Source organism: Ambystoma mexicanum, chromosome 4q (assembly GCF_040938575.1).
Source record: "Ambystoma mexicanum isolate Mex_15411 chromosome 4q, UKY_AmexF1_1, whole genome shotgun sequence".
Lineage (NCBI taxonomy): Eukaryota > Metazoa > Chordata > Amphibia > Caudata > Ambystomatidae > Ambystoma > Ambystoma mexicanum.
This window is the reverse complement of record NC_090928.1, coordinates 208,921,406-208,940,499: the sequence shown is the minus strand read 5'-3', so window position 1 is coordinate 208,940,499 and position 19,094 is coordinate 208,921,406. Positions and strand designations below refer to the sequence as shown.

Genomic DNA, 19,094 nt, shown 5'->3' with positions numbered 1-19,094 from the left:
GAAACACTCTCATATACTCATCATTCACACGGCATATCCATACCAAACAATCACCTAAATCAAATTAAATAAAATAAATGGCCATAGCGAAATCAAATCAGCCTGTCTAAGCCTGTCTAAGTTCAGCTATTAACAAAACATGAATATAATACCCGAGAAAAGCAAAACACAGTTAAATACAATGATATGATATGATATGATATGATATGATGTGATATGGCATTTATAACGTGCCTATACACAAGTGTTTCAAGGCGCTATGAGGCAATGAAGGGAGAGAAGAGGGAAGACAGACAACGATCCTACTAGGCCAGGTGTCATTCAGATCGGTGAACAATAATTCACTAACTAGATAAATCCAGTCATAACAATTATTATTAGGGCATAATTCCTAAAATCAAACAAGAAAACCCCACATGTTTCTTTCCATATCCTCCACAATGTTCAATTGTGTGGAAATTCATCAATGGTTGGGTGAGATAAAAGTCTTCAGGTAATAGCAGTTCTTAACACTTGCTGTACAGCATTGTCATGTACTCTGGATTTCGCCCTATAGATAATTCATTAGTCTTGCTGGGTGAAATGGAAGGAATGCAAATTTCTTTCTGATAACTAAAAATAGTCACTTGAATCACATAGATCACAGTAGTTGGTTCATAATAACTTGGGACCCAGATTCGCAGGCTGAACAGATAAGGAATCTCGGTAATCCTCAGTGCTGTTGAAACTGTAAATGTAAATGGTTTTTTTACTTGTTTGTAAATGTTTTTACTCATTTTTAAATGTTTCTCAAACGAGTGCTAAATGCATTTGTGGTCCCATAAGTACGAGTATCCAGCTATGCACCGTTCGTAATCACGAATCCGTACCTTCACAATGTGATCATTCATTATCAATAGACAGTCTTGTCACCTTGCATTTCTTACTACACAAGCATAATAACTCCAGCCTCTTTGTACCCCTGAAAGGTCCTGGAGACATGTTTCTGTAATGGCCAGCAAGTCAAGCTCTGATTATAAAAAATAAATCATACATTTCTACGGAATGGGCGAGCATAGAAGGGGCATTAGGTAATCCCCATATAAGATTACCAGGGCATTGAGACAAGATTTATTCCCTTTGATTGATTGACAGACTGATCTCAGAAAGTATCTGTAAATGTATCAACACATGAGCAGACTTTCAAAGTCATGTTGCACAAAGCATCAGAATTTAAAAATAGATTCCAAGTCCCAACCAGCTCAGGGAACCGCTGAAACAAAGGAATTGTGGTTCCAAATGGTGTTGGAGAGTTATTCTGTTTTGGATCGGAGAGTGTACCACATGAGGATAACTTATCAGTTGAAGAATACTTAGGAAATACCCAAGCAGAGGAGCATTCCAAGCTGATGCAGGGTCTGACATACTTGGGATTTGAGGAGGTAAATCATTATATGATTTAGATCCATGATTAACAGTCAAATCATAGTGCAACCCACCAAAAATATCTAAAAGGTCTGAGTTAGAAGAAAGAAAAATCATCATCCCAAGCAAGCTTCAAATATTTGGTTAACACTGGGGCTACACAAATAAGAATTAAGTGGCAATTCACGATATTAAGGGGTCACCTACTGAGATAGTACTGTAGACAATGAGGAAAACAGGAAAAAGAAAGAAAAAGTGGGTAATTCATAGTGTAGAGTGCAATGCAATGAAAATGTGCAACCTAGAGATATAAACACCAAAATATTTTAAATCTAGCTATATAAAAAACTATTTAATTTAAAAAACTGAAAATCAAATTAAGCCATTAGAATTTAGTCTGGTGGAGCTGTTTAAACAGCTAATAAGTCCCAGAAAGTTAAAATTAGATCAGAGACAGGAGGAAAAAAGAGAAGGAAACTGATCGCACTAATGAAAGTCGGTTAAGCCTGATTGGTGCTTACTGATGACATGAATAAGCCGCATCACCCTAACTCTGATGGGAAATGGAGTTCCATTAGTCAAGAGCCTGAGACTAAAATTACACAAGTGAAGTGCAGAGTGCAATGCAATAGAAAGTCGGACATAGAGATATAAAGACCAAAATATTTTAAATCCAACCATGTAAAGGATCATGTTAAATAAACTTCAGTCACATCTTAATACACAACTTGGCCAAACAAATGATGAGCATCCAATAAAAATATATATAATAATGATCCGTGTCTTATTTTCCTATGCACATATGCTGAGAACAAAAAAGAGTGGGTGAATCGCCAAAATAATAGTTTGAACACTATCACTTTGGCTAATATTTATACTGTTTTATTCTAGATTGGCTATACATTCTTTCAGGCCTACACTTGTTTCACTCATAGAGCTTCTTCAGGGCCAATGTTGTGGTTCTTATTGTAGGTATATATTTTATTGTTAAACCAAGCTTGCACTTAATTGTTTACTGATAATCAAAAATAGTCTGATATTTTCATACAGCTATTAGTAGTTCACATATTGCCTGATTAGTTATATTCTGTTATGTTTGATTGTGACACACCTGTTATTTATAATGGTGAGTGTACCTCCATGGGATAAATATATATTAAGCAGAACCCTGGTTTGCGGTTTTATGTCTTGATGGACCTGTATTTACAATTATGGCAACGGCAGACCGTACTTGACGTGACGAAAGTCAAGTGCTCAAGGTACATATGAGCACACAACCATTACATTGTTTTTTAATGGGTACATCTATCATGCAAGATACAATGTACAAATATCGGATGCATTGACCGTGTTCAAACTATTATTTTGGAGATTCAACAACTCTTTTTGTTCTCACCATATGCGCATTGGGAAACGAGACACCTAACTGCATTGTTTCTCATACTGACATTTGGGTATACATTCCACACCGTATCCCACGCTGCAGCTACCATACCCCATAGAAGCACTAACAATACAACTTCCATCAAAATAGTTCCATTTGGCCGACAGGGGTAACCAAATTGTTCATTGCGCTAAGGAAACCTTTCACTGCGGTATTGGTGGCAACACTAGCCAGATGGGTTAAATGGTGCATGTCACAAGCAGGCTTTGACGTGGGAACTTATGGGGCCCATTCAGTTAAAGGAGTTATGGCGTCAAAAGCATTCACTGCAGTAGCTAGATTAGAGGACATCTTAAAAGCAGCAGACTTTTCAAAGGAATCTACGTTAAAAAAATGTTATAAGTCTCGGGTACTCTGCTTGTACTGGAGATTTCCAGAATTCTAGTAGGAAGCCGTGTACCATTTGTTCGACCCATGCCTCTCCTGATAACTCTTACCACTTGTCTAAGAATAGTGCCGTCCTCCCCACTACCACTGGGGTTCCTGACTGTGTTGGTCAATTTGGCATTTCTGTGACTAGTCTCACCTGTACTTGCCTGTTGGCCTCTGCTGTTGCCTCTCCATCCTCTGCCTCTATCCCTTCCTCTCGACTGAAAGAAGGGGTTGGGTTTGCACTCATCTTGATTCCTCCAGTCATTTCTGTTATTATAGTTGGACCTGTATGAGGAATATCGGCTGGCCGAGCGGCCCCTTCCTCTACCAGTCCTCCCAAAAACCTCCTGTCCAAACACCCTCTTTAGTGATGTCTGGGCTTTGTCTATAGCCAAAGTATTAACGAACTTCGCCATTTCTTTAATGAAAGCAGCCCCGAAGAGTTTGCCTTTGCTACTAGTTGCTGACTCTGAGGTGGCCAGCTTGTGCATTTTGGGGTCTATTTTGACCAGGATAGACCTTCGTCTTTCTGTTGTCAGGGCATTGTTGGCATTGCCAAGTAGGGATATTGCATGTCTGGGTCCACCCAGCTAGGATCTCAGGGTGCACTTTTTGTTCTGGCTGTTTTGCCGCTTCTGCCATCTGCCAGATATTTGCCAGGGGACCTAAGACATCAAGAACCTTATCCTGGAATGATCGCCAGAATCTATCTATACCTTCCTTTATGTCCCTGCCATAGTATCCCATGAAGGACAACCTTTTCTCATCGATTTATGGCATCTCCACCATACCCTCAAGTACTTGGGGCCTTGGGAATTCTGACCTGAGTTTGCTTCTGGCCTCCTTTGACTGAGGATTTCGAATCCTCTTCTTGATATAATTGGCAATCTTGGCGGGGAGCTCCCACCCCACTGACCTGGGATAAATGAGAGAGTCTGGGTCGAATACCTCTTCCGTCTCTTCCCTTTTCTTGGTAGCTTTGTGCTTATTAGGAGGGCTCAAGGATGATACATCTCGCTCCTCAGAGCTTTCAGATGTCTCGTCCCACTCATCCTCGTACGGATCATCAGAATCAGACTCCTTGTTTGTACATCTTTGGACTCTCCTTGCCCCGCACTTCATTCTTTTCTCACCACCTCTCTTTCTTCCCCCATGTCTCCCATGATATCTCCCTGGGGCTTCTCCCCTCAGGGTTTCCATCCCATGAGAGAAAGTGTTTAGGTCCTCCAATAAGCTCCTTCCCTGGGACAATGCTCCGATTCCTGCACCCAGAACTCTCTGTACTGCTTTCCCTTTGCTGGACGTTGTGCAGTTTCTGCTAGTATAGGGTTATTCATATTCCTTGCTGGAGATGTGCATTTTAAACACTGGTGGGTCTTTACAGGGTTCTTGGGCCTGTGCCCGTCAAGAGCATCTCTGTGGGCCTGGGTATGCTTATTGCTTTGCAGGTTTACTTGAGTCTGTGCACGTTTACAGTGTATAGCACTTGCCTTGAATAATACTGCTGCCTTTCCCTGCCTGTATTGCATGTTAATGTTGGGTTTTGACACTATATGCATCCAATATTCCCCAAAGCCACTCAGTGGTGATGTGCTGCTTCTCCGTGTAGAGAGAAGTTCACCTCATGGTGTTATTAGAATCTTTCTTCCGACTTTATTATTTGCTTTCACTGGTCCTGCTGTCAGGTGAAGGCTTAGGTAGGAAATGACTTGAAGACTGCGCCGGATTCACATTGTTGCGCCTTGTGTCTGTCAAAGTGCCCCCCTCAGGGATTGCTTAATGCTTTGCGGGTCCCCTGACGAGACCCTTCGCAACCGCTATCCCCAAAGATATGCTCTGTCAAAGTCTTGCGCTGCGCTTGTAAAACAAATTGTTCACTCCTGCGCATGCACCTTCTAAACCACATTAATCAATATAACAGTTACACCCTTACAGAAAGTACATTTAAGGTACTTAACTGCTCATGAGCAGCGAAGAAAAGGAAAAAAGAAGCAAAGCAGTGTGGTGAGCTTTGCTGTTAAGGCTTTCTTCGTTAGTTGTTCGTTATCTGGCCAGCTATTAAACAAATTCAGGACCGTACTAACTTCCCGTGTCTGTGAGTATCTGGGCATTGCTGGTTTCAAGAGCCTCAACCCCTGAAGCGTTTACATACTAGAGGGTGTTCCCCCACTGCTACATTCTCTATCCTAGAATGGCCAGCTGAGATGGCCAATCTACATGTGTTCACCGTTCTATATGCTTTGCCCTGCGCTGCCAGGGCTGCTAGAAAATTCACAATCTGTATTACATTTGCTCTAGTGGGATGTATGTGACATTCCACATACCAGCTGGTCCACCAGGCCCATGCCGCCATGTAGGCCTTTCTAGTGCCTGGTGCCCAAGCTTCCTCAATGAACTTCTCAACCTTTCCCGAAAGACCTGACTTTCGCCAGGCTCCCCGGAAAACCATCCATGCTATCAGCCTCAGGTTCTCTTTTTGAAACAGGGGCGAATGTGCCCCAATGAATTCTGAATCAATTCTCTGAATTGGGGAATTAACAGAGGAGTATCGATTGCTAATTCCAGAAGGTCTGGGAACCACACTTGGCTCCTCCAGTCTGGTGTCACTATAATTATGGATGCGTGCTGTCTCCTGATCTGAGCCACTGCTCTCGGGATCATTAAGAACGGGGGAAAAGCATACTCACTTTCCGGACCCCACTTCTGTAGATGTGTCTGTTGCTTCCGCTGCTGGGTCTTGTCTCCAGCTGAAGAAACAAGAAAGTTAGGCATTCAACCAGGACCTAAATAGGTCTGTTTTGCAAGGACCCCTCATGCTCATATGTTAAAAAAAACTGTTCTGTCTAGCTGCCAGTCGCTGGCATCCCTCAAATGTCTCAAATTCCAGTCTGCCACTTTGTTTTGCAGTCCTGGTAGATATTTTGCGGTGATGCTGATCTTGTTCTGAAGGCACATGTGCCGAAAATCTTTTGCTAATTCTGCCAGCATCCTGGACTTCGTCCTGCTGAGCCTGTTTATGTATCTTACTGCTGAGAAGTTGTCCATTTTCATTAAAACACCTCAGTTCACCCTGTCTTGGGTCCAACACCTTACTGTGAAGGAGCCCGCCATCAGCTCTAGGCAATTGATGTGGAGCTCTAGCTCATTCCTTGACCACCTGCCTCCCGTTGTCACATCTCTGCAACCGGCACCTCAGCCCCATCGGTTTTCATCCGATTCTATGATGAGGTCTGGGGTTGAGGCAAATCTCTCTCTCCCGTTCCAGGCATCCATGTGTCTAAACCACCACCATAGTCTGTCCTTCGCCTCGGAGGAGTTCAGTACTTTTAGTTTGTACGATAGGCCCTTTCGTAGATGCCGGATCTTTGGGTGCTATAGCGCCCTGCAGTGTAGTGGCTCCGGGAAGATCGCTTGAATGGATGAAGCTAATCTCCCTACCAATATGGGCAGTTCTCTGATTGACAATGCCTCCCTCGCTATCATTGAGCGGATCTCCTTCTTAATCAGATTTACTTTTGCTATAGGTAGGCTGAGTGTGGCCATTCTCGTGTCTATTATGAAACCCAGGAATTCTATTGATTGGGCTGGTGCAACTCGTGTTTCTCCCAATTTATCAGAAATCCCAAGTTCTCTAACAGTTGTATTGTTACCTCTGTTTGTTGTTCCAGCCTGTTTTTGTCCTGCCCCATCAGACAGAAGTTGTCTAGATATATTATCAACATGATGCCTTGTTCTCTCGGGTGACTAACCACCATCCTCATTAGCTTCATGAAGGCCCAGGGCGCTGCTGCTAGGCCTAATGGGAGGCATGTTAATTCCCACTTCTGACCTCCCCACCAGAATTCGAGGAACTTCCGATGTTCCTCTGTGATTGGGATCGTTAAATAAGCATCTTTGAGGTCTATCCTCACCAGCCAATAATCTGATTGCAAAACGTCTCTCAAAAGATGGATACCTTCCATCTTGAAATCTCTTTATATGATGGATGTGTTCAAACTTCTCAATTTAATCTCTGGTCTCTGTTTGTTCTTGCCCTTTACCAAGAACATATTGCTTATAAACCCTGTCGAGTTGTCGGATGTCTGTACAATGGCCTGTTAGGAGGTGGTTACATTTACTTCATTGAGTTTACAATCACATCAATTCAGCTGCTGCCATGTAACCTAGTTACCAAGGAACCTTTGTTGTTATGATTAAGCAAAGGTTCCACATTCTAGCAGCAGAGAGAGAGAGGATTGAGAGCAGGAGGACAGCCACAGCTGGGGGCCTTTCTCTTGGATGAACTAAAGAAATAAAGCCTCTCTATAAAGACAAGCATCAGCGTGAAGCGTGGTCATTTACATATTAACATTGGCGACGAGGATTGGGCCAAGGAGAAAAGGCCCCCAGCAGCAGCAACACTGCAGCAATATTGATCACAGTTTGGATGCAAATGGACGGAGTGTTACACTAGATGTGTTGTGTAATAGCAGGCGAGAAACACGGCCATCCTCCTGGAGCGGAGTAAACCAGCAAAGCGCATTTTGGAGCGGAGCACCAAGAAAGAAGTCAGTGCCTGGCAGTGGAGAGAACCATAAAAGCATACTGGAGCTGAGCACGAATATTGAGGAGGTTGGATGACCTGTGGATCACAAATTGGATCACCTGTGGATTACGGAGGAGGCTGACCTGTGGATCACAAATTGCAACTACCACAGACAGCGCTGACAATATCAGCACAGGTTCCACCTGAAATCACACCTTATAAAATTTAAGAACAAGTAAGTGACAGTGTGGCTGTGTAAGGTTTCCTACCTGGGGGTGACATTAATTAATTCACAACATGGCAAACGTCCCAGCCCCAATTTTCTTCCTGCCTACACCAGGTGAGCCCAGAGTGCGTTGGATAGACTGGAAAGAGGGTTTTCAAAAATATGCACTGGCAGCATTTGGACCCAATTTCTCCAATGAGCGCAAAGAGGCGCTCCTATTTCACTGTTTAGGTGCCGCAGGACAGGAAGTGGTCAAAAAACTACCAGAACCTCCAGACATTCCTGATGGGGGTCCATATGAGAAAACATTAGCACAATTAGACAAACACTACTGTGTTGAAGAAAATATAATTCTTGAAAGGTACAAATTTGCCACGAGAACTCAAAAAACTGGAGAGAGTATTGAGGAATTTGTAACTGCTCTTAGAGTTTTAGCCATCAAATGTAGATTTGACCATTGTCGAGATGAGCATGTCAGGGACCAACTCATGATTAAGTGTTCTAATGATAACATCAGGAAGGAGTTATGGAAGGAAAGAAATCCTTCTCTTGATAGAGCAATTGAGATAGCGAAAATGATAGAACACACAGACAAATGTATACAAATGCTTCAAGTGGATAATACATCTCAAGATAAGCCCAAAACTGATGACAATGAAGCTGCCATACATAAGGTTTCGAGAGTGATGCAGAGAGGTGCGGCAACTGCGCGTCGCACTTGGCAAATGGGTAGGAGACCTGAGGGTCGCCAAGGTCCCTTTACCAGAGCATGGGGACAAGGATCATCTACCAGAGGGTCGCCCAGTGAGAATGTTACATTCAGGGGTGGCAGGGACTCTGGTTATCCTAGAGGTGCATCAATTAGGAGGTGTTTCAGATGTGGGAGTCTATATCACAAAGCATCTGACAAAGAATGTTATGCATCAAACATTATATGTAATGAATGTGGGGTCAGAGGACACATGGCTAGATGCTGTAGGAATTTTTATACCGCCCCAAGTCAAATACATGAAGTCAATGCAGATCAAAAATTTATATCAATTGATGATGCTGGTAGAGAAGTCAATGCCATGGATGGGAAGGTCAAAATTCGTAGGAATAGATCTGGAGGGAGTGAGAGAGAAGATATTTGAATCTGGGGTCAGATCCAAGGAGCAATATGACAGGAAGAATGCTTGTAGAGAATTCAGTCTTGAGGAAGGTGATTGGATCAAGATCAAACTTCCCACCAAGGTGCGCAAAGGTGCATCCATATTTTCACAGCCCAAACAAGTTGTTAAAGATTTGGGATCTTCGGTGCTTGTTAAAGGGGGTGGGGTCTGGAACAAGGAGAGGATAGCAATTTGCAAAAAGGTAAACAACAACTTGTAACTGCACTGCAAGGTATTTAAAGCAATTTAATTATTTCTTCATATAGCGGTGTATCAGATACTATGTAAATAATGAACTACTTATGTTCAATGAAATCTATTATCTAGTTTAGGCAAATACTTATATTTTGGTAAAAGGAAGGGAGGTTGAGCCCAGAGTGCGTTGGATAGACTGGAAAGAGGGTTTTCAAAAATATGCACTGGCAGCATTTGGACCCAATTTCTCCAATGAGCGCAAAGAGGCGCTCCTATTTCACTGTTTAGGAGCCGCAGGACAGGAAGTGGTCAAAAAACTACCAGAACCTCCAGACATTCCTGATGGGGGTCCATATGAGGAGGTTGGATGACCTGTGGATCACAAATTGCTATCCTCTCCTGAGGTGGTTACATTTACTTCATTGAGTTTACAATCACATCAATTCAGCTGCTGCCATGTAACCTAGTTACCAAGGAACCTTTGTTGTTATGATTAAGCAAAGGTTCCACATTCTAGCAGCAGAGAGAGAGAGGATTGAGAGCAGGAGGACAGCCACAGCTGGGGGCCTTTCTCTTGGATGAACTAAAGAAATAAAGCCTCTCTATAAAGACAAGCATCAGCGTGAAGCGTGGTCATTTACATATTAACATGGCCCCTTTCTCTCTAGATCTAATATCTCTTTGGCAGGTTAGGGCAAAGCCCTTTCCAGTGAGGTACACCAGAACACATATACAATTATATATAAATTCAGAATCAAGCTAAGCAATTAGATATATGTCTGCTGAGCTGTTTAAACAAATAATAATGTCCAGAAAGCCAAAGTTAAGTCTGAGACAGGATAAACAAAAACAGAACAAACTCCACAAGACTTATCTATGGTACTGAGGTGTGTGTTGTATAGTAGTCGTGCTGTGTCTGTTAACGTTTAAATTGTAGTGGCATTGAATTTATTTGTATTAGAGAAATACTTATTTGACATTTTTGTATATTATCTTTGGCATTCCCAACCTTTGTATACTTTACATTTTTATTACCTTTGAAGTGAGTGTATCTACTTTAAATAAGACTCTCCGAACATTTGTAGATTTCCCTTTTTTATTGGTAGTAACTTTAACTCTTTTTAAAACTTGATTTTGTGTACCGATTTCCTCTTCTTTTTTCTGTTTCTGCCTATTGTGCTAACTTGTATTACATGTGTTCTATTGTGAGCATATTATTCCAAGTTTATTATTGTTGGTCATGGAGTGTGCCTGCATGCATGGTACGACGTCCTTTCGTCGCAGGATGTTTTTTGTGGGGTTTTTTGCCGCAATTTTTTTTTAAAAAACCTATCACATTTTTTAGAAAATGGGGGGATTAGGGGGAGAACCCCCCCTCCCCAAAAAATAAATAATTAGATGGGTTTTTTCGATAAAAAAAATCGTGGTAAAAAACCCAGCGAAAAACCATCCCGCGATGAAATGACATAGAACCGCATGCAGAGCCTGTTGTGTATGGCTATTGTTCTGAATTGTATCATTTGAGTTTTATCCCAAGTGTATTATGCAGAGTGTATTACTCATATTTCTCTGAATATATTCTTGGGAGTGTATTGTATTGCACACATTATGTTGAGAGTATGGTTCATGATGTGGCCTTGTATGCTACACCTGTTGTGTATTACTGTTGTCCCGAACTGTATTCCACAAAGGTTAATTTGTTTGTATTATTCTTAATGTTTGAGAAATCACTATTATTTCACAAGGATCCTGTGGTCCTTGGTTTCTAAATATCTGTTGCTTTAACTCATGATCAGTGGCGCGCATTATGGGTGTAGTAGAATGGGCTTTATCTAGGTTTGTAATAATTTGATTTGAAAGAGTATATTTATTCATTTATATGATGAGAATTACATGGCAAACAATGCATTTTTGGCTCAAAAATGCTTACAAAACTTTTTAACATTATTTTACAGAGCGGAGGACTAGTGTCCTTAATGCGTGAGAATATGTGAACGTAAGACTAGATGATGCTCGGGAGGTAGAAACATCAACCAGTGACAAGAATATTAGCGCATGATATATTGGAGAAAGGGCCTAGTTTTAGGATGAAGGGTTGAGGGATAAGTGCGATGGGGTTTTCGTAGAGGTGGGGGGAGAGGAGAACAGGGCGAAGTGGTGGTGTAGAATGCTTTGCAAGTGGTTCTTCAGAAAGGAGCAGAGGTAGAATTTAAAATTGAGATAGAGTGTGAGTAGTGCAGAGATGGCGAGGAAGTGCATTCCAGAGTAAGGGAGTGAGGCTAGGAAGTGAGAGAGAGAGCAAGGGGCACGAGGGGTGGAAAGGAGGTGAGCCAAGGATGATTGTAGGGAGCGAGGGGGAGAGTAGAGAGTGTAATGGACGATAGGTGGAGGGGCAAGTCTGTGTATAGGTTTGAAGATGACAATGAGTTTATACTTTGCCCTCTGCCATATAGATAACCAGCCTAACTGACGACGGGCTAGTGAGATGGAGGTGAAGCGGTGAAGGTTGAAGAGTGTAAGAACAGCAAAGTTGAGGACTTTGTTGAGAGGTAAAAAAAGCATAGTTGGGAAGTCCGTAGAGTAGTGTGGCACAGTAGTCAGATCAAAAGAGTACCAAAAAGGAGATTAGGTGCTTAGCAGTGTTGAAGGGAAGATGTCTTATTTTCTGGTGATGAGGAAATTAAGTGTGGCCGCAGTGGCAGATTTGGAAATGAAGAGCACAACGTTGTGAGATGGGTCGAAGAGGAGTAGGGAAGAGGCGGAGAGGAAGATGGAATGTTTGGATGGGCAGTAGAGAATGTCAGTCTTGGTGGAGTTAAGCATGAGTGAGTGAGATGCCATCCAGTATTTGATGGTGGAGAAACAGAAAGTTTTGACCGTAGCCCGTTCATGAAAGGAAGGAGAAGAAGATCTAAGTATCATCAGCGAAGAGTTAATAGGAGAAGCCACTACTTAGGCGCAACATCGAAGCCCCAGATGGCAGATCAAGGGGCCAATAGCAAAGATATAGAGAGTGAAGACAACTGGACACTGGGCTGACCCTTGGGGAGCACCAACAGTAGGGGTGGTGAATAGGGGGGTAAGGCTGTTCCAGGACACTTGAAAGTGTCTGTGGGTGAGATATAAAGCAAACCAAATGAGGGCCTTGTCTCTAGGAGATAGAGAGTGTTTAGAGAAGGGGAGAATGGATGATGGTATCAAAAGCAGCAGAGAGATCTAGAAGAATAAGAATAGATGAACAGTTAGGGTAGCGAGTGGAAGAGATGTAGTTGCTGACATTGAGGAATGCAGAGGTAAGAAGTTAGATTGCAGCAGATCCAGGAAGTTGTGTATGTAAAGGAACTCAGTGGGTCGTTTGAAAAATAAAGTTTATACAAAATATTGATGACTCTACAATGCATCAGTATACTAACCTGCAAGATTGCAATATTTCCTGTTCTTTGGGGACTCAGTGTACTACTATTTACCATTCTATTAGGGGGTTTTCTACACATAATTTAAATGTGGCTTGATATGGAAAATGAACATTGATAAAAAAAAGAATCCTGCAGAAATGTTACAAGAATTAGAACGTAAACTTCAACCTGGAGCAGTTCAACACATATTTGACCTTATAAAAGATATTAAAGACACATTCTCTGGAGTAGTGAATGAATGTCAATGGTGATGGTTCCACCTACAATACAATTGATGTACATGTTTACATACCCATCAATCCAATTTACAGTGAACAGATTCCTACACAAGCTTTGGCTATGTTGTTTTACACCTCCCGGCACCTCGCAGCACAAATCAAGTGACCTATGCTGAAGGCAACTGGTCCCTGCTTTCTGATCTTTTCTGATCGATTTGGGGTTTTGCAGAGAGCTCTCAACCATTTTGTGGCCTTGAAGGGCGCATTCCTTCTGGGATATGAATGCTAGCAACATGAGACAACGAAAGGTCTATGAGTCTCTGCAGCTCTTGCTTTTCGCACCAGTGCCCATGCTACACCATATTCCCTATTCCCGCATGCATACACTTATTTCCATGTTTGTAGCTCAGCCTGTGACTCTGGCTGCAGTGCAAAGCCAAGCCTCAATGTCAATATGGCTGCTAATATATAAGATGGTGTCTAAGTCCCAATGGCCCTCATTACGACCCTGGCGGAAAGTAACTGACATGACCGCCATAGCGTAAATAGCGTTTCCGCCATTGCACGATGGAGTAAAGTGCGGCTAATTCTGACCCATCGGGCACGAGCATTACGCCATGGCGGAAGTGCAAAGTCCGCGATGGCGGAAATGACCCCAAAACGCCCCTTACCGCCGTCGTACGCCGCCCCAGGTGCAATTCCGCCACCCATCTTAGCGGTCACCGTAATGAGCGGTCAGCGCAAATTACGGTCACCGTAAATATACGGAAACGGAAGTAAAAACATGGGGCCGGAACGGGAAACAGCACGCCGTACACCTATAAAAGCAGAATCCCAACACAACCATTAAAAACCCGACCCTGAGACACATCCCAACCCGTTAGCCACCCCAGTTAAAAAAATAAATATGGGAAAAGTTGCTAAAAAAGCGTGCGATCGCAAGCGGCAGGTCCACTTCTCCCATGAGGAACTCACCGTGCTCACAGAGACCCTCCAGGAGAATGCTGCCGTCGTCTTCTCGACGCAAATGACCAGGACGGCACTTGCGAACAAGAAGGCCATATGGGCCCTGGTGGCACAGCGGGTAAGTGCGGTGGGGACCGCACCCCGCAACCCACAGCAATGCAGAAAGCGATGGGACGACTTGCGGATACGCGTCCGGAGCATACTTTCTGCCAACCGAAACATTGCCACAGCTACCGGGGGAGGATCGGAATCACCCATCAAGTTGACCCCCTGGGAAGAAATCTGTGCCTCCACCATTGGAATGGAGAGCATACAGGGAGTCGGAGGGATGGAGAAAGGAGTGCAGACATCCGAAGAATCAGGTAGGTGGCCCAAATAAAACAATGCTAAATCCACAATGTCCAATCATGTGAAGTACCATGTGTCCCCATAGTGCAATAGAAACACATGTCCAGGAGAACGTCCACATACATTGCCATGATAGCGCCCTTTAAAAGTCAGATTAAATACATAAATAAGTAAAAATCCTAAAAACACCCTCTACATGTGCAGCATGCACACCCTAACTGCAGGCTGCAAAATAACTGCATCCTCAATCCACACAAAAATGAGACCACCTCCAAGGCCCTCACCCAAATCACCCTCAGGTACCACCTCAATGCATGTGATACATTGCCATTCCAATTTCCACAGACCCATAAATAACGCTCGCCCTCCTTTACTCCACCACAGGGTCCGATTCAAACGACGAGTTTCAGGACACCCCTACCAGCACACCTGCAAAGAGGGCCAAGACCAACGGCCAAAGACCCTCCACCTCAGCTGCACGGATCAAGACACGGCAGCAGCACAAATCAAGTGGCAGCACACTGGGGGGGACTTCAACAGGCACCCCAGCAGCCAGCATGTCCACAACAGCAGCACCACAGGTCCCCCCAATGGATGCCACAGAAGGCACTGCTTCTGGTGGCAGCAGCACCATAGGTGACACTGCTTTCATGCCAGCATGCTCCGACACAGAAAACGGTGCTGTCGATGTAGGACCCATCCATGACCTGTCTTAATCCCCCTGTTTGTTTCATCCCGTACACCATGAGGAAACCACGCAGGGGCACCCACAAGACGACGACTGGCCAACCCCCACAAGGCCTGTGGCAAGGCAACATGAGGTGATCAGCCCCTCTGTGACACCACCGCAAATGGGCATGGCCCAGCAGAGGCAACAGTCCCTCGAGCAGATGATTGTGCAACAGCAGCAACTGGCCACGCTCCTCAAGGAGCATGCTGCTGAATGTGGGGGTTCTAAGGCAGCCATTGAAACATCTACTGAGACACTTAGGGCAGAAATGGAGCGAAGTACCGAGAGCCTGAGGGGACAAATGGAGAGAAGCACCGAGAGCCTGAGGGGGGAACTGCATGCGACGTCCAAAGACGTATGTGGTGAACTTGCCGCTGTGCGCCGTGTGCTCACTGAGCTCTCACAAACCCTTAGGGACATGCATGGACGTGAGCAGGCAGAGACATCATCCGTTGCAAGTTCCATCCAGGGCAGCCCCCAACGTAGATCTGGGAGGAACCTGCGCTCCACAGGCAGGGGTGCCCCTGATACCCGGAGAGGGGGCTTGCAATAGCGTCTGCCCACTGACAATGAGCATCTTTGGACACTGGTGTTCGGGGGGGAGGTAGGAGGGTGGAGGGGGTGTGTTGGGCTTTTTTGGGTTGCGGGTCGATTGGGTGTGTAATATCATTTCACATTTGCTATACATTTCTTCATATTCATCCAATGAGATGTGTGGACATTGATCTTTGTGTACGAGGCCTTTCTTGGCGTACAGTCCACATTGTGCATGTTCCAGACACACACAGTGCCACAAGTCCCGTATCCATGTAACAGCCACCAGGCGTGAGTGCTAGAAGCATGCATCTATGAGATTCTGACGAATTTCACGGGCCTCCTGTGCCTCGCGGACTCCTTGAGGTGCTGCCACATCCCCACCCTCATCATGACCATCTTCAGGTGCTTGCAGTTCTGCGTCAGGGGGCATGGCCACATTTCTACGTACGCACATGTTGTGTAGCATGACACATGCCATGACCATCTTTGCAACCTTCTCATGGCGGTACAGGAGTGCCCCGCCAGACCTGCTGAGGCAGCGGAAACGAGCCTTCAGTAGGCCGAATGCCTGTTCTATGACTACACGGGTACGTGAGTGGGCATGGTTGTAGTCCTCCTCATGCTGGTTCTGTGGGTTCCGGATTGGTGTAAGGAGCCATCTCTTCAGTGGATACCCGGCATCACCTGTATGTGGACAATAAAGAATGTTTGTGGAATGACATTGCTACGTACGCATCCCCCCCCCTTCCTGCCAGGTCATTGACGCATCACCTACCCCACATTCTCATGCATTAAATGAGACTCACCGAGTAGCCAGGATCGGTGCCCTGCGTGTCGCTCCATGTAGCGTGGTATTGTAGAGTTCCTCAAGACCATAGAATCATGGGTTGATCCTGGAAATCGGGCACAACAATGTGTAAAGATCCTGTTGGAGTCACACACCATTTGTACATTGATAGAATGATATTGTTTCCGGTTGCGGTACTGGACCTCCATGGCATGTGGGACAACCAATTCCACATGGGTGCAGTCGATGGCACCAATGCAACCCGGTATGCCGCCAAGTGCATGGAATCCCACTTTTGTGTTTGTAATCTCCTGCTCCGAGCGTGGTAAAGAGATGTAGTCGTCTGTGTGCTTCAGGAGGGCATCAAGCACTTGGAATAGTGTCCGTGACAATAGTGGCTGTGAAATGCCATGCAACTGTCCGACTGTGTGCTGGTAGGTGCCTGTGGCCAGGAAGTGGAGTACAGACACCACCTTCAGTAGGGGTGGGATGGCTGTTGGGCTATCTATCATGCTGACAAGGTCAGCGTGTGTCATGTTGACAATGGCGGTTATGGTGTCCCGGTCCAAACGGTAGAGGGTGTGGATCTGCTCAGCAGTGAGGTTGAACGGATTAGCTCGGAGGCGTGGGATTGCGGGCTGCCTGCGTGGTGGTAGTGGCTGTGCTGGTGGGCCTTGCTGCCCCTGCCTTGCCCTCCTCCTCCTCCTCCTGCGTCTCCTCTGTGCGGCCGGTTGTTGTAGTAGTTGGTGTTCGTCTTCTTCTTGAAGTTGGAGTACTTGCAGTGCTATCAGGTCCCCCAGGCCCAACATCGCTAGTCCTGTCGGTAGCATTTTGGAGTGGGTGTGGTTGTGGGAGGGGGTTGGGTGTGCAATTTATGTGTTTTCAGGCTGTATAGCCTCCACCTGTGGTGATTCATTCCACCTGTGCCAGCTGCAATAACTTTTGGGCGAGCACGTCCCGCACACAACGCTGCAATTTGACGCATGGCATCTTGCAATTACAATCATGTATTTTATCCCGATGGCAGTGAAATATTGGTTTATATGTTAATTCTGCTATGGTCCCATTGTTTCACATACTATATTTGCACCGACGTTCACCGACGGGCGGGGAGTCCCATTAGTGATTGAAGCCAGTTACCATTTTCACACACAGCCGCACTACATAGATGTATTTGTGAATTCAAGCGTTCACAGATGCCTTTTCGACGTGATGTTGCAAATGAGGAATTCGAAGGACAGCGCTTTTGGTTTTCAACTAGCGGCGAGGAGACGCCCACAGGTCTGACTGGAAATATAACGTTCTATTGTTGAATGTCCTTGGGACAGGGCCCATGACGAGAATGCAATGATTGATATGAATTGAATGGGATGCGCAATAGCGTAGTGGACGATAAGGCAGGACGTTCCCAAATACATGTTACTTCACTACACTAGAAATCCGGGCAGGAGCACAGTGGATTTTGCAGACTGCATTACGCACAGACTCAATGGAAATTTCAAATGTTATGTGAGTAAATATTCAGGCGTTTTTATACCGGGATGAGGGAATGATGAATGGATGCATGGACAGATGATTTAATTGAGAGTTTGCCATGTACATGGCTTTTTGGAATCTATCCCCTTCCCCTGCGCTATGTGATGCACAGCTGCCATAGTGGGACCATCGTCTATCTGCCCTTGTTGAACCCTCCCTGTCTCGACGCGCCTTCAAACACTTGTGTCTATGCACGTTACTAATCCCATCTAATGGATTCTGTTTTAACAGACGCATGCACACAAACACTCGTTTGTAATAGTGTATTCACCTCGATTTATATCGTTATGATTTGCAAGTGATTTTTGGGTGAAATTAATCCTTTTGAGTGGGCTAGCATGCATATGGTTGTAGATTTAGTGTGTTGAATGAAGTGAGTAATACATATGAAGTTCGGATGCCCATACTATTATTTTTTTTTTCATTTGGGTGACAGGTATCTCCTCCCCTTTTGCCGCTGCCATCTGTACGCCACTCCTGCAGATGGCTTTTACAGTCGACACCTGCAGCTTCGAGTTAATCAGTGGAGCACCATTACGATCTTATGGGACGATCGCCAATGGGCCACATGCCCTTACGCAGTACTAGTGGCTAGGAGCAACATATCAACCTTTCAGCTGGACTAGTGCCTACTTCATGGGACGGCCCTGCGGTTCTAGGCGCTTCCATGTTGCCTTTTTGAACGTAAATGTAGCCCCTGTGTACCATGAAGGAACAGGGCGTCACACAAGAAGAAGCTGGTCATTTATTGCGGATGCAGCCCACAGTAATGAAAATTATTTGGGAGTTTATGAGCAAATAGCTGTATGGGCTTGGTGATTTTGATGTGCATTAAATTTATATTCAGATATTAACCGTGTAGCGTTATTCTTTGCTAGTAATGTAGCATATTCCGATTTGTGGCGCGATGTATTGTGAGATGATCTGCATTGGGTTCCGGCTTCTGAGTAGAGTTGTGTGGTACTGTACTGGCCGCGTTTGCCTACGAAGCCCAGTAAGGTCAGGGATAGGGGCTGCCATTATGACTGTTTTTATGATGTCATGCTCAGGGGCGGGGGATTAGCTTTTGTGCAACAGATGCCGGTCAGCCAGGTGGATTGGTGGAATGATGGGATTATCAGAAAATGGCTGGTCACAGGTGCCTGTGTTTTCGTGCGTTTCTTGGAGGGAGACTGAGGTCAGGTCCATTGGAATTGCTTCTGTATTCGTGCCATCTGTGCCCTACAGCTCCCATTGGCC

The 19,094-nt window shown here is 44.8% G+C and overlaps 1 protein-coding gene across 1 annotated transcript in view; it reads left to right on the top strand.

Moving 5' to 3' along the window:
* LOC138467595 (potassium/sodium hyperpolarization-activated cyclic nucleotide-gated channel 4-like) overlaps positions 1-19,094 on the top strand; it is a 2,558,748-nt gene that overhangs the window by 2,053,901 nt on the left and 485,753 nt on the right. The gene's annotated exons all lie outside the window — the stretch shown is intronic.